General features: G+C 41.2%; 1 long non-coding RNA gene across 1 annotated transcript in view; it reads right to left on the reverse strand.

The window, feature by feature from the left end:
- Positions 1-656: 656 nt before the first annotated feature.
- Positions 657-12112, reverse strand: part of LOC310660162 — a 70806-nt gene continuing 59350 nt past the window's right edge. The window contains exon 3 of the long non-coding RNA XR_014503257.1: positions 657-706. This is a non-coding gene — a long non-coding RNA (uncharacterized lncRNA). The remainder of the gene's footprint in view (positions 707-12112) is intronic.

Consider the following 12112-nt stretch of genomic DNA (forward strand, 5'->3'; position numbering starts at 1 on the left):
AGTTTTTTTAAGAAGCAAGCCAAAACTTCATTTTTGTGCCTCTGAAGGCTCTGTCATTGCTTCTTTAGCTTTGGAAGACAGCAGGTGGGATCTATGTGACCTTTTGGTCATCTCTAGAAGTGTTCTGAGGGCTTCTTCTTGAAACAATGAACTCTTCAGGACACTATCACTTAGCCAGGTGACATTGACTAAGACAGTTAAATTTAATATGTGAATGCAAGCTGTCAAGAGCAGAATAAGAAAAGGTCTACCAAATATTGTGCTGAACTCAATATTCCTGATCCTCTCCAAGAAAACATAAAAATGTAACGGCACTCATAATTGAGAATGGAAGGTTAAAATAGACTGTTAATATAAATATAACTTTTTTTGCAAGCAAAATTAAAGTGGGAGGATTTCCTTGAAAATTTTCTCCAAATATTTATTTCAATGCCAGAAAAGAGGGAACAGGGCCAGCTATGCTCTTCAGCAAAGTGAGGCAGTCTAGCATAACACATTTGGTAGGGTGTGTGTGTGTGTGTGTGTGTGTGTGTGTGTGTGTGTGTGAATGGCAGCAGTGATAAGCTTGAGGACATAGCTATGTATGCCATGTGACTTACCCTGCACTGTAAGTTTCTCCTCAGACTGTCCCATCAACAGTGTCATAGGTTTTCACACTTCTTCTCATGGAATAGAAGATGGCTTCTGTCTCAAGGCACCAAAATATCTTGAGAGGAAACAAGATGAGAAAAGGCATACATTTGGGGATTGACCAATGTCTAGTTTTCCAAATAATTTAAATAGACAATTTTACCCTTCTCTGTGGGGAATGTATCCCCTGCTTCTGTCTATGCCCCCAATAACGTTTTTTTTGCCATTGTTCTCTCAGCTCCTTAGTAGCATAATTGGTTTCAATCCCCTCCCTTCTTGTCTCGCTCCCTCCATATTTTCACAGAAGTAGCAAAGATCTGGGGAAATCAATGACCAGATGATGAGTCTGAAGTCAAAACCTAATATCCTTTGGAAGCACTTTGAGCTATGAAATGGCAGGGAAGGAAGACACTGTTCTCCACCTCCCTAGTCAATTCTACCATGGCTTTTCTTCAAAGGAATTCATCCTGTATCTGAGCACTTCCTTTGATTATCTTCTTTCACCAGCTCCCCATCTTTAACTGATATAAGTCATATCCTCATATAGAACCAGCTATAATTCTCCCCCAAACCTCTTTAACTCATAATTAATTATTCTCTTGTTGTGTGAGATCTCCTGAGAGGTGATAGCGATTCTGTCTCATGAATCAGGACCCTGGAGAGCTCCCAATGGGCCATGCTGACTGTGTTTGCAAAATGTTGTCTCCACAAAGGAGAAGAGTCATCTGAAGACTTTGAAAAGCTAGTCTTCAGGTGACCAATGGTATCAAATAGTATGGGAAACAGCCTTATTAGAGAAACTCACCAATAAAGTGAAGCTGATGTGGGGATAAATAGAAGAAGACGCCTTCACCCCGGTTTGGTTCCCCTTTATCACATACACAGTCCAACAAGAAGAATCTGCCGATAGCATATGAATCAATCTGGTTAACCTGATTCAAAAATACACACTCACATCCTTCTCTCACACAAAAACAATTCTCACTACAGCCAACCAAAGACAACCAAACACACCCTAAGCCACCCCCAACCTCTCTCACCACCAAGGAAATACAACAAGTGAATAGTAAGAACCCATACAAGTAACGCTGACACAACCCCTCACACACACTAAGTAAAATAAAAGAAGCATAACCACCCCACTCACCACTCCCCCCTTCCCCCCTTTGTTCTTCTTCTTCTTCCTAATTGTTTAAACCAATTCATGAACCAAGAACTTTTTATTGACCCCTAATAATAAAACATATGCTGTAGATATTTTTCCACATTTATTATGCTATTTTGTGATATACAAATGACATGAGAAAACTTGGTATACTTATTTCTATAACATTATTCTTGTTTATAAAATTTTTAAAAAGGCTGTCAAGACCTTCCCTTTCAGTAGTGTTGGCCCTATGGGAGAGCTGTCTGCAATCCGTAGATTCTGCTACTGCTATCACTACTATAGTGCTAATATAAATACTTTGAACACTTACTGGAATAAGCAATGCAAGCTCTTAGCACATTCAGAAATCTTCACTGAAAGGTGAAGCAACAGCTGTCAGCTTAAGTCTATATTCATTTTTTTTAAAAAAATGCTTCTGGTCAATAAGTTAGAAGGAATAAAAAAACAACACTTGGAGTTCATGTCAGCAGGGAGAGCTTAAAGGAAACCCTTTAGCTTTAGAGGTGGCTGCTGTTTTCCCTCCTCTACCCTAAAAGCTTGATAAGTTTGTGAAAATGCAGGAAGAGGTGAGAAAGAGTGAAAGTGGCAGATGAGAGGGCTAGTGCTAAGCTATTTTGAGAGCCAGTGTGGTGTAGTGGTTAAGAGCGGTAGTCACGTAATCTGGGTAACCGGGTTCGCGTCTCCGCTCCTCCACATGCAGCTGCTGGGTGACCTTGGGCCAGTCACACTTCTTTGAAGTCTCTCAGCCCCACTCACCTCACAGAGTGTTTGTTGTGGGGGAGGAAGGGAAAGGAGAATGTTAGCCGCTTTGAGACTCCTTAAAGGGAGTGAAAGGCGGGATATCAAATCCAAACTCTTCTTCTTCTTCTATTTTGAGCTAATGCCAAATTTGGGTGCCGATCACCCAAGTGGGGGAGTTAATTTCCAACCCCTTCCCCCACTTTTCATATTTTCTTTTCTAATTACAGAAAGGTGTAGGCAGATACATTGAAGTGAAATGGGGTTTCCCCCATCCCTCCTTGCTTTTGAAATGTCAACAATAGTAACTATAAATAGTAACTGTGCTGGTGATACACAGCACACACAGATTCCTGCAGATTGGTAAAACAACGAACCAGTTATGAGTCAATGCAAAATTGCAAGGCAGGTTGGACTCAGGTCAGAATGACTTGGAGATTACTAAAGTGGGGAAGCTTGTCTATTTCTATCTCCTCCCCATTTTTCATGCCTCACCTCAATTTATTCCCATTGCTTCTGAAATGCCAACACACACACTTCTGTGCATTGATAAAACACACAAGAATCTAGATCCAGCTGTAATTATGATCACATCAGTTTTTGAAGTGCTTTATCAATGTACACATTCATATCAGCAATGGAGAGTTTGGGGAAACAAAGACAATACAGTGGTACCTCGCGTTACATATGCTTCAGGTTACAGACTCCGCTAACCCAGAAGTAGTACCTCGGGTTAAGAACTCTGCTTCAGGATGAGAACAGAAATCGTGCTCTGCCGGCATGGCAGCAGCAGGAGGCCCCCTTAGCTAAAGTGGTGCTTCAGGTTAAGAACAGTTTCAGGTTACTTCCGGAGGCGGCGCGAAACCGTGATGGCGGACCTCTTCGAGCTCTGAAGAGGGGCACCGCAGAAAAGGGTTGTTTCGCTACGGCGCAGCGGCAACCCATCAAGAAAAACCACGGACAGAGAGAGTCCGTGGCCGTGGGACTCGGCGGGCACCTGGAGCGACCCCAAATTCGCGGAAGGGACCCCGTAAGGGGCTCCGGAGTGAAGGAGGGGGAGCGGTGCTGTGAGTTCATCGCTCTTTCTGCGGAGGCGAAGCCGCGCGGCTGTCACGGATGAGCGCTGACCTTTCTTCCAAAAAATACTACTCTGAAACAGCAAACCCGTGAGTAAGGACTTAAGATTTGTTACAATAACTTGAAGAAATTTGGCTGAAACCGGGAGACGAGAAAGAGGAAGTCCGTCTTCCGGCACTGCTTATAAGATCAAAGCAGACTGTTTAAAGAGCGGAAAGCGCTGTGAACAGGGAAGCTTTAAGGCTTTAAAGTGGGACTTTCGTGCACACTTGAAATTCTATTCTTAAAGGAAGAAAAAATACAGTTTAAATTGGACTTGGAGCGGTCCCCCATGGGGCGAGGGAAGACTCTAACCCCAAATCTTCGGGTGGCCGGGTGAAGTTGCTTGACTGCGGAACTGTTACAAACTTCCAGATACTTTTGTAACTGAAGTGCAACTTTTGGGCTTACTTAGTTTGAGTGGATACAATTGCAGGCACCTTGTTGGAACATTGTTAAACGTTTTAAAGTGCTCTGCAGGACTTTTTTCTTAGTGTTTTGGAACTAACTTGCTTTTAAAATTGTTTTTGAAAACGGAAACTTTAATGGCGGAAAAGTTACCTTCTTCTTACTAACTTTTGGTGGCACTCCCCCTAGAGGACATTGGATAACAAAGGCCTGGGAAAAGTTTTTTTGCTTACCTTCTTTCTCCAGACTGTTTATAAATTTGGACTTGTCTTTCCCATGGGATTACAACATCTGACCTTGAACATTGACTGATGAGTGGTACAGGAAAGACAAGAGCAGCCAAAGCTAAGGAAGCTAAGGAAAAAGAAAAAGCAAAAAAGCAGGCACAGCTTTTGCAAACAACTTTAACTCAGGGACGTAGACTATCAGTGCCTGCTGTGCTTGCAACACAAAAAGTAGAAAGTGAAAAGCCTGAAAAATCTGAAGAGGAAGATATGGCATCAGGAGGAGCAGAGGCAGCACTGAAACAAGTTTTGGAACAATTGTCAACATTAAATCAAAAAATTGATAACCAATCAACAAAAATTGACCAAGCTACATCCTCGATCCAGAAATTGACAGATCAGGTTTCCCAACACACCCAAGCAATTGAAAAATTGCAAGGAGCAACGGAAGAGAACCGTAAATTGGCAGGGGAAGCCGTTGAAATTGCAACATCAGCTAAAAAAGAGGTTGAGGAAGTTAAAGCAGAAGTCAAGCCTCTGCATAAACAGATAGGGGACCAACAAACCTATCTCTCTTTGGTGGAACTGAAAAACCGGGAGACTAATCTTAGGCTTAGGGCGGTCCCAGAAATCGAACAAGAAGATTTGATTGGATTTTTGACAACAGAATTTTCAAAGTTCTGGGGCTTAAAAGAAGAAAGTGATTTTAAAATAGTATCGGCTTTTCGACTGGGAAGATTGGTAAGAAAAGATAGATCTAGAGACTGTCTAATAGCTTTGAGATCAAGAGAGGAGAGAGACAAAATATTAGGCCTACACTTCAAAAACTCAATTGAGATACAAGAGAAAAGGGTGGAAATCTACCGAGATATTCCTAAACAGCTATTGGATCTGAGAGCCACCTATTCAGAATTGGCTAAGTTGTTGAGACTTAACTCAATCCCTTATAGGTGGGAGTTCCCACAAGGACTATCATTTACTTACAAACAGAAGAAGGTTAAAATAAGATTACCAGAGGATCTACAAAAGTTCCAGCACGACCACGGAGAAGATCTCCAAAAAGAAGCAGCAGCCCTTTGGCCTATACTTAAACCAGGACCCACTCTGCCAGCAGGCGGAGGGACGCCTAAACCCTCGGAATTAGAGGAAAAAGAAGATACACCGCTCTAGGTGTAACAGAATAGTTCAGGATGTCTCTGCAGCTACTCAGTTGGAATATAAATGGCGGAAATTCCCCGGAGAAAAGAAGGAAACTGTTTCATATATTGAAGAAAGAACAATTGGATATTATTTGTTTACAAGAAACCCATGTGACCAGGCTCCACAGGAAAGTTTTGGTCAACAAAAGACTAGGCCAAGAGTTTATTTCCTCAGACAAGGTAAAGAAAAGAGGAGTGGTGATTTATGCTAAGGAGAGCCTGATACCTAAATTTTTATTCAAAGATGAATATGGAAGAATTCTGGCAATTGAAATCCAGACCCAAGGAGAAAAAATATTGATACTAGGAATTTATGCTCCAAACGACGGGAAATCAGAGTTTTTCAAGAAGCTGCATGAGACGCTGCTGGACTATCTGGACTATGCTAACATCATAATGATGGGAGACATGAATGGAGTGGTGTCTACACATATGGATAAGTCTTATAACCAAAATCTAACATCAGACGGCAGACTGCCTAAAACTTTTTTTGAAATGACTGACAATCTGGATTTGATTGATATATGGAGGACAAAGAACCCCCTAGGTAAAGAAGGAACTTTCTTCTCTGAGGCCCACCTGTCCTGGTCAAGGATCGACCAAATCTGGACCTCCAGGGGGCTGGCACCCAAGACTAAAAAGGTGGAAATCTGCCCAAAAACATGCTCCGACCACAACGCTCTGAAATTAGATCTCAGACTTACTCAAACCGGTTCCTTCAGATGGAGAATGAATGACACTCTTTTAAGAGATCAAGAGATTGTGAAAAAGGCCCAAAAAACATTAAAGGACTATTTTGAGATAAATTTGAATACTACAGTAGAAAAAAGAACGATCTGGGACGCAAGCAAAGCTGTCATGAGGGGGTTTCTGATACAACAGAATACAATTAAGAAGAAGCTCTGGAATGGAAAGAAAGATAAAATACTGGAGAAAATACATCAAGGAGAGAAAAAATTGAGAACTAAACCAAAGTCAAAGGATCTGTTGAGAGAAATTAAATTCCATCAAGCAGAATATTCAAAATTGATTAATCAGGAGATTGAATGGAAAATAAAACAGATGAAGCAAAGATCCTTTGAATCAGCAAATAAATGTGGAAAGCTGCTAGCTTGGCAGCTGAAAAAAAGACAAAAGTTGAATACAGTTACAAATCTAGAGATTGAAGGAAGAACGGTGCAGAAACCAGAGGAAATTAGGAAGTGCTTCCACAGATATTTTAAAGAACTTTATGTACAGGGGCCTCAGAAAGAATCAGAGATAGATCATTTTTTAAAGACAAATGGACTATCAAAAATAACTCAAGATAAAAGATCAATCTTGAACTCTACAATAACCACCCAGGAAATTGAAAGTGCCATTCAGAACATGCAACTAGGCAAATCTCCAGGCCCGGATGGGCTTACCTCCAAATACTACAAGACTTTGAAAGACTATTTAACACAACCCTTGTTGGAGGTATGCAACCAGATCATGGATGGGAAGAGGGCACCAGAAACGTGGAAAGAAGCGTTCATCACATTGATACCTAAGATAGAATCTGAAAAGACTCAACTCAAGAACTACCGCCCCATCTCACTCCTGAATGTGGATTACAAAATATTTGCAGACATTTTGGCAAGTAGACTTAAAAAAGTTTTAATTGAAGTAATTCACAAAGACCAAGCAGGCTTTCTCCCTGGTAGACATTTATATGAGAATACCAGAAACATCATCGATATTTTGGAACTTTTACAAACTAACAGGAACACAAGGGCGGTGTTAATTTTTGTTGATGCGGAGAAAGCATTTGACAATATATCTTGGATGTTCATGAAGAAAAACTTGGAAGGGATGGGAGTGGGGCGGGGGTTTGAAAATGGGTTACGAGCAATTTATTCAGAGCAAAAGGCCAAATTAATAGTGAACAATGTGGTGACGGAGGAGTTCAAAATTGAAAAAGGGACACGACAAGGGTGCCCTCTATCCCCTCTTTTATTCATTTCAGTCCTGGAGGTGCTATTGAACATGATAAGGGAGGACCGGCTGGTACAAGGGATAGAGGTCGGAGTGAAACAATATAAACTTAAAGCTTTTGCAGATGACCTAGTTTTGACATTGCAGGAGCCAGAATCCAGTACAAAAAGAGTTCTTGAACTTATATCTGAGTTTGGTCAGGTGGCGGGGTTTAAGTTGAACAAACAAAAAACCAAGGTTTTGACCAAGAATTTGACACTTACAGAAACAGAGGGGTTTCAGAGAGAAACAGAATTAAATGTGGTAAAGAAAGTGAAATACCTAGGGATCTATTTGTCTTCCAAAAATTTGAATTTATTTAAGGACAATTATGAAAAATGCTGGTTGGAAGTAAAGAAGGATTTAGAAATTTGGTCAAGATTGAAACTTTCCTTGTTGGGAAGGATTGCAGCAATTAAAATGAATGTATTGCCGAAAATGTTATTCTTGTTTCAAACCCTACAGATCGTGGACAGAGAGGAATGTTTTGGAAAATGGCAGAAGGATATATCTAAGTTTGTCTGGCAGGGCAAAAAGCCCCGAATAAAGTATAAAATATTAACTGATTCAAAAGAAAGAGGGGGGTTTGCCCTGCCGGATTTGAGGTTGTACTATGAAGCTGCAGCCTTCTGCTGGCTGAAAGATTGGTTTTTGCTAGAAAACACCGACGTCCTAGATCTGGAAGGTTTTGATAATGCATTTGGTTGGCATGCATATCTATGGTATGACAAGGTTAAAGTTCACAAATTGTTTAAAAGCCATATTGTCAGAAAAGCGATTTTTGCAGTCTGGATGAAATATAAAGACTTATTAGAGAGTAAAACACCGAGGTGGCTATCACCGGTGGAGGCCAAAGCTCGAAAAAGACCCAATATGGAGGCCTATTGGCCGAAATATTGGGAATTAATTGAAAAAATTGGAGACGGTTGGAAGTTGCAGAGCCAGGACAAATTAAAAAACAAGGTGCGAGATTGGTTACATTATGCTCAAATTCAAGAGGTTTTTAAAATGGATAAAAAGGTTGGTTTCCAGGAGGGGAAATCGAAACTAGAGACAGAATTGTTAGAACCAAAGACCAAGATTTTATCTAGAATGTATAACTTGCTGCTTATGTGGAACACACAGGATGAGACAGTTAAATCTGCTATGATAAAATGGGCACAGGATGTTGGACATAATATTATGTTTGAAGACTGGGAAAGGTTATGGAACACCGGAATGAAATTCACGGCATCTAGTGCCTTGAAGGAAAACATTATGAAAATGATATACCGGTGGTACATGACCCCAGTCAGGCTAGCCAAGATGCATCACCTGTCTGACAACAAATGTTGGAAGTGTAAGGAAGCAGAGGGGACTTTCTTCCATCTCTGGTGGACCTGCCCAAAAGTGAAGGCCTTCTGGGAAATGATTTATAATGAATTGAAAAAGGTATTTAGGTATACCTTTCCTAAGAAACCAGAGGCCTTCCTGTTGGGCATGGTGGACCAGAAAATGTCAAAGAAAGATAGAACTTTGTTTATGTACGCTAGCACAGCAGCAAGAATACTCATTGCAAAGAGTTGGAAGACTCAAGATTTGCCCACGCTGGAGGACTGGCAGACGCAGTTGATGGACTACATGGAGATAGCTGAACTGACCGGCAGAATCCGAGATTTGGATAAAGAAACAATTGAGGAGGACTGGGGAAAATTTAAAGATTATCTGGAAAAATATTATAAGCTGTATGAATCCTAAGAAAGTGCATGATTAGGAAACGTTAAGCTTCTGCGAGTATGATTAAGTAAATGGTAAAATTAGTGACAAAAGAGAAAAGGAGACAATTTAAATTGAATATGTTATGTTTATTTTAAAGGTATTGAAATTGAGATATAATATATTGTATTTGGATACATAACATTCGAAAGTTACAACAAGGTATGAAATAAGGTAACAAAATGCTGACATTGTTAATGCAAAGAACGCAGAATCGGAAGGGGTGGGGAAGTCCAAGTTTTATTTTGTTTTTGTTGTTAAAAAAGAGAAAATTTGTTTCTTGTAACTACTTTATTTGTTTATAAACCTATAAAATTATGGAAAGAAACGCAATAAAAAAATTTATAAAAAAAAAATTTATAAAAAAAAAAAAAAAAAGAACAGTTTCAGGTTAAGTACGGACCTCCGGAACAAATTAAGTACTTAACCTGAGGTACCACTGTAATGAACACAGGGAACGGAAATCTGTAGCAAACTGCATGTGTATCAGGAATGCCAAGGAGTGGGAAGACGATGATAGACTGAGGACTGAGAACAGGAGCAAGCCATGTGTACACAACGCTCTGAATAGGATTCTGAAATCAATAAAAACAAAACAATAGAAATGGTGACTGCAGACCTTGGTAACTCACAACACTCACCTTGCTTCCATATTGGAAACAAGGCCAGGTAATTTGGATGCCCCAAATCAGGGGAGAAACAGAGATGAGAGGGATTTGGGAACCATCCTTGGTAAGAGAGGGATTTGGGAACCATCCTTGAGGGGGCAGTAGGGACATGCAGAGTGCTGAGGCAGGCTTCCTACAGGCATCTGGTTAGCCACTGAGAGAATAGGATGCTGCACTAAGATGGGTCATTGGCCGGTTCCAGCAAGCTCCTCTTGTATTCTTATGGATGGTGACTGTCAGAATTGGGGAACTTTTAGAACCAATGGAGCAATCCGTGTGTTTTAGAGCTTTGAGTGTTTGTTGTTGTTTAGTTATTTAGTCGTGTCCGACTCTTCGTGACGCCATGGACCAGAACATGCCAGGCACTCCTGTCTTCCACTGCTTCCCGCAGTTTGGTCAAACTCATGCTGGTAGCTTCGAGAACACTGTCCAACCATCTCGTCCTCTGTCGTCCCCTTCTCCTTGTGCCCTCCATCTTTCCCAACATCAGGGTCTTTTCCAGGGAGTCTTCTCTTCTCATGAGGAGGCCAAAGTATTGGAGCCTCAGCTTCAGGATCTGTCCTTCCAGTGAGCACTCAGGGCTGATTTCCTTCAGAATGGATAGGTTTGATCTTCTTGCGGTCCATGGGACTCTCAAGAGTCTCCTCCAACACCACTGGTGGTGTTGTATGGTGTTGAGTGTTTGAGAACCCTGATTTTCCAAACTCTGTGGGTCCAAGAGGTTCCCAGCTTCACAAATTCACCTTTCCTGAGTTGTGAGGAGATGAGAGCAGTGTTGAGGAAATGGAGCTGGCATGCTCATCCTCTCTGCTCTGATATAGGTGATGTTGAATCATATCACCAGAAGAAGACTCATATTTCATTTTTTGCCTTTTCCGAAATTACATACAATGCATTTTCCTTAAATCCATGTTGGAAGCACAGGCTGAAAAGTTTTGTACTTCCATATTACCAAGCAGCATCGCCGCAAGTTAAGTGGTCAAGTTAGACAGCGGTATTTTTTAACATGCAATTAGAAAGAAGTCGGGATGTGGACTGATAATCAACATTGACTGAAGAAGTTAAGTGAGGACAGAAATAGGTACTCGAAACTAATCAGTGTTCCACAGATAACTTCCCCAGTCAAAGATACTGTGCAGAACTTGATTTGACTGTCCTCTTAACTGAAATCCCATTGCAAACAAAGGAAATGCTCTGTCCTATTGATTTTTTAAAGCTACTAAATTCTCCCAGGGTATTATCAGTATGTCCTCCTCTTCTATTTTAAATATATTTTAATTTCCTAATACAAGCTAATCAGCAGGCTCAACATTAATCTTGCTAGGGAGGAAGTTTTTTGTTAATGCAATAATTGTAGCCCATCAGTTGACTTGGGTTATAAACAACTAGCTTTCATTCTAATTCCCAAATGGGTCAACAAGCAGAAAAGTGAATTGTATTTCATGTTGACATTTTGCTGTTTAAAGCTTGCCGGCCGCAGAGAATCAGCTACTATGTGGACCTGGAGCACAGCTCACTGGACTGAAGTTATTAACACAGCAACCCTGCATTATTATTACTCAGAGGTAATTCCTATTGAATTCAATGGGGCTTACTCTCATGTGGGGTGGGGTTAGATAGCAGCCTGACATATCACAACACACTCTCACATCTTATTCTGTACTTATGTAAAGGTGCTGAGCATAATCAGATAGTTGATTTCATGTAGGCCAATATTGTCTGCTCTGACTGGCATATGCTCTCCAAGGCCTGAGGAAGGGTTTTCCCCACCCTTGCTACTTGTTGTTGTTTAGTTATTTAGTCGTGTCCGACTCTTCGTGACCCCATGGACCAGAGCATGCCAGGCACTTCTGTCTTCCACTGCCTCCCGCAGTTTTGTCAAACTCATGCTGGTAGCTTTGAGAACACTGTCCAACCATTTCGTCCTCTGTCATCCCCTTCTCCTTGTGCTCTCCATCTTTCCCAACATCAGGGTCTTTTCAAGGGAGTCTTCTCTTCTCATGAGGTGGCCAAAGTATTGGAGTCTCAGCTTCAGGATCTGTCCTTCCAGTGAGCACTCAGGGCTGATTTCCTTCAGAATGGATAGGTTTGATCTTCTTGCAGTCCATGGGACTCTCAAGAGGTCTCTCCCCCTTTATGGATCACTGCCTTGCCATGGCGAAGGGGCTTGAGCTATGAACTACACCAAGCAGGGCACCCAAGATGAACAGG

This window comes from Podarcis tiliguerta (assembly GCF_965153285.1).
Source record: "Podarcis tiliguerta genome assembly, chromosome: 11".
Lineage (NCBI taxonomy): Eukaryota > Metazoa > Chordata > Lepidosauria > Squamata > Lacertidae > Podarcis > Podarcis tiliguerta.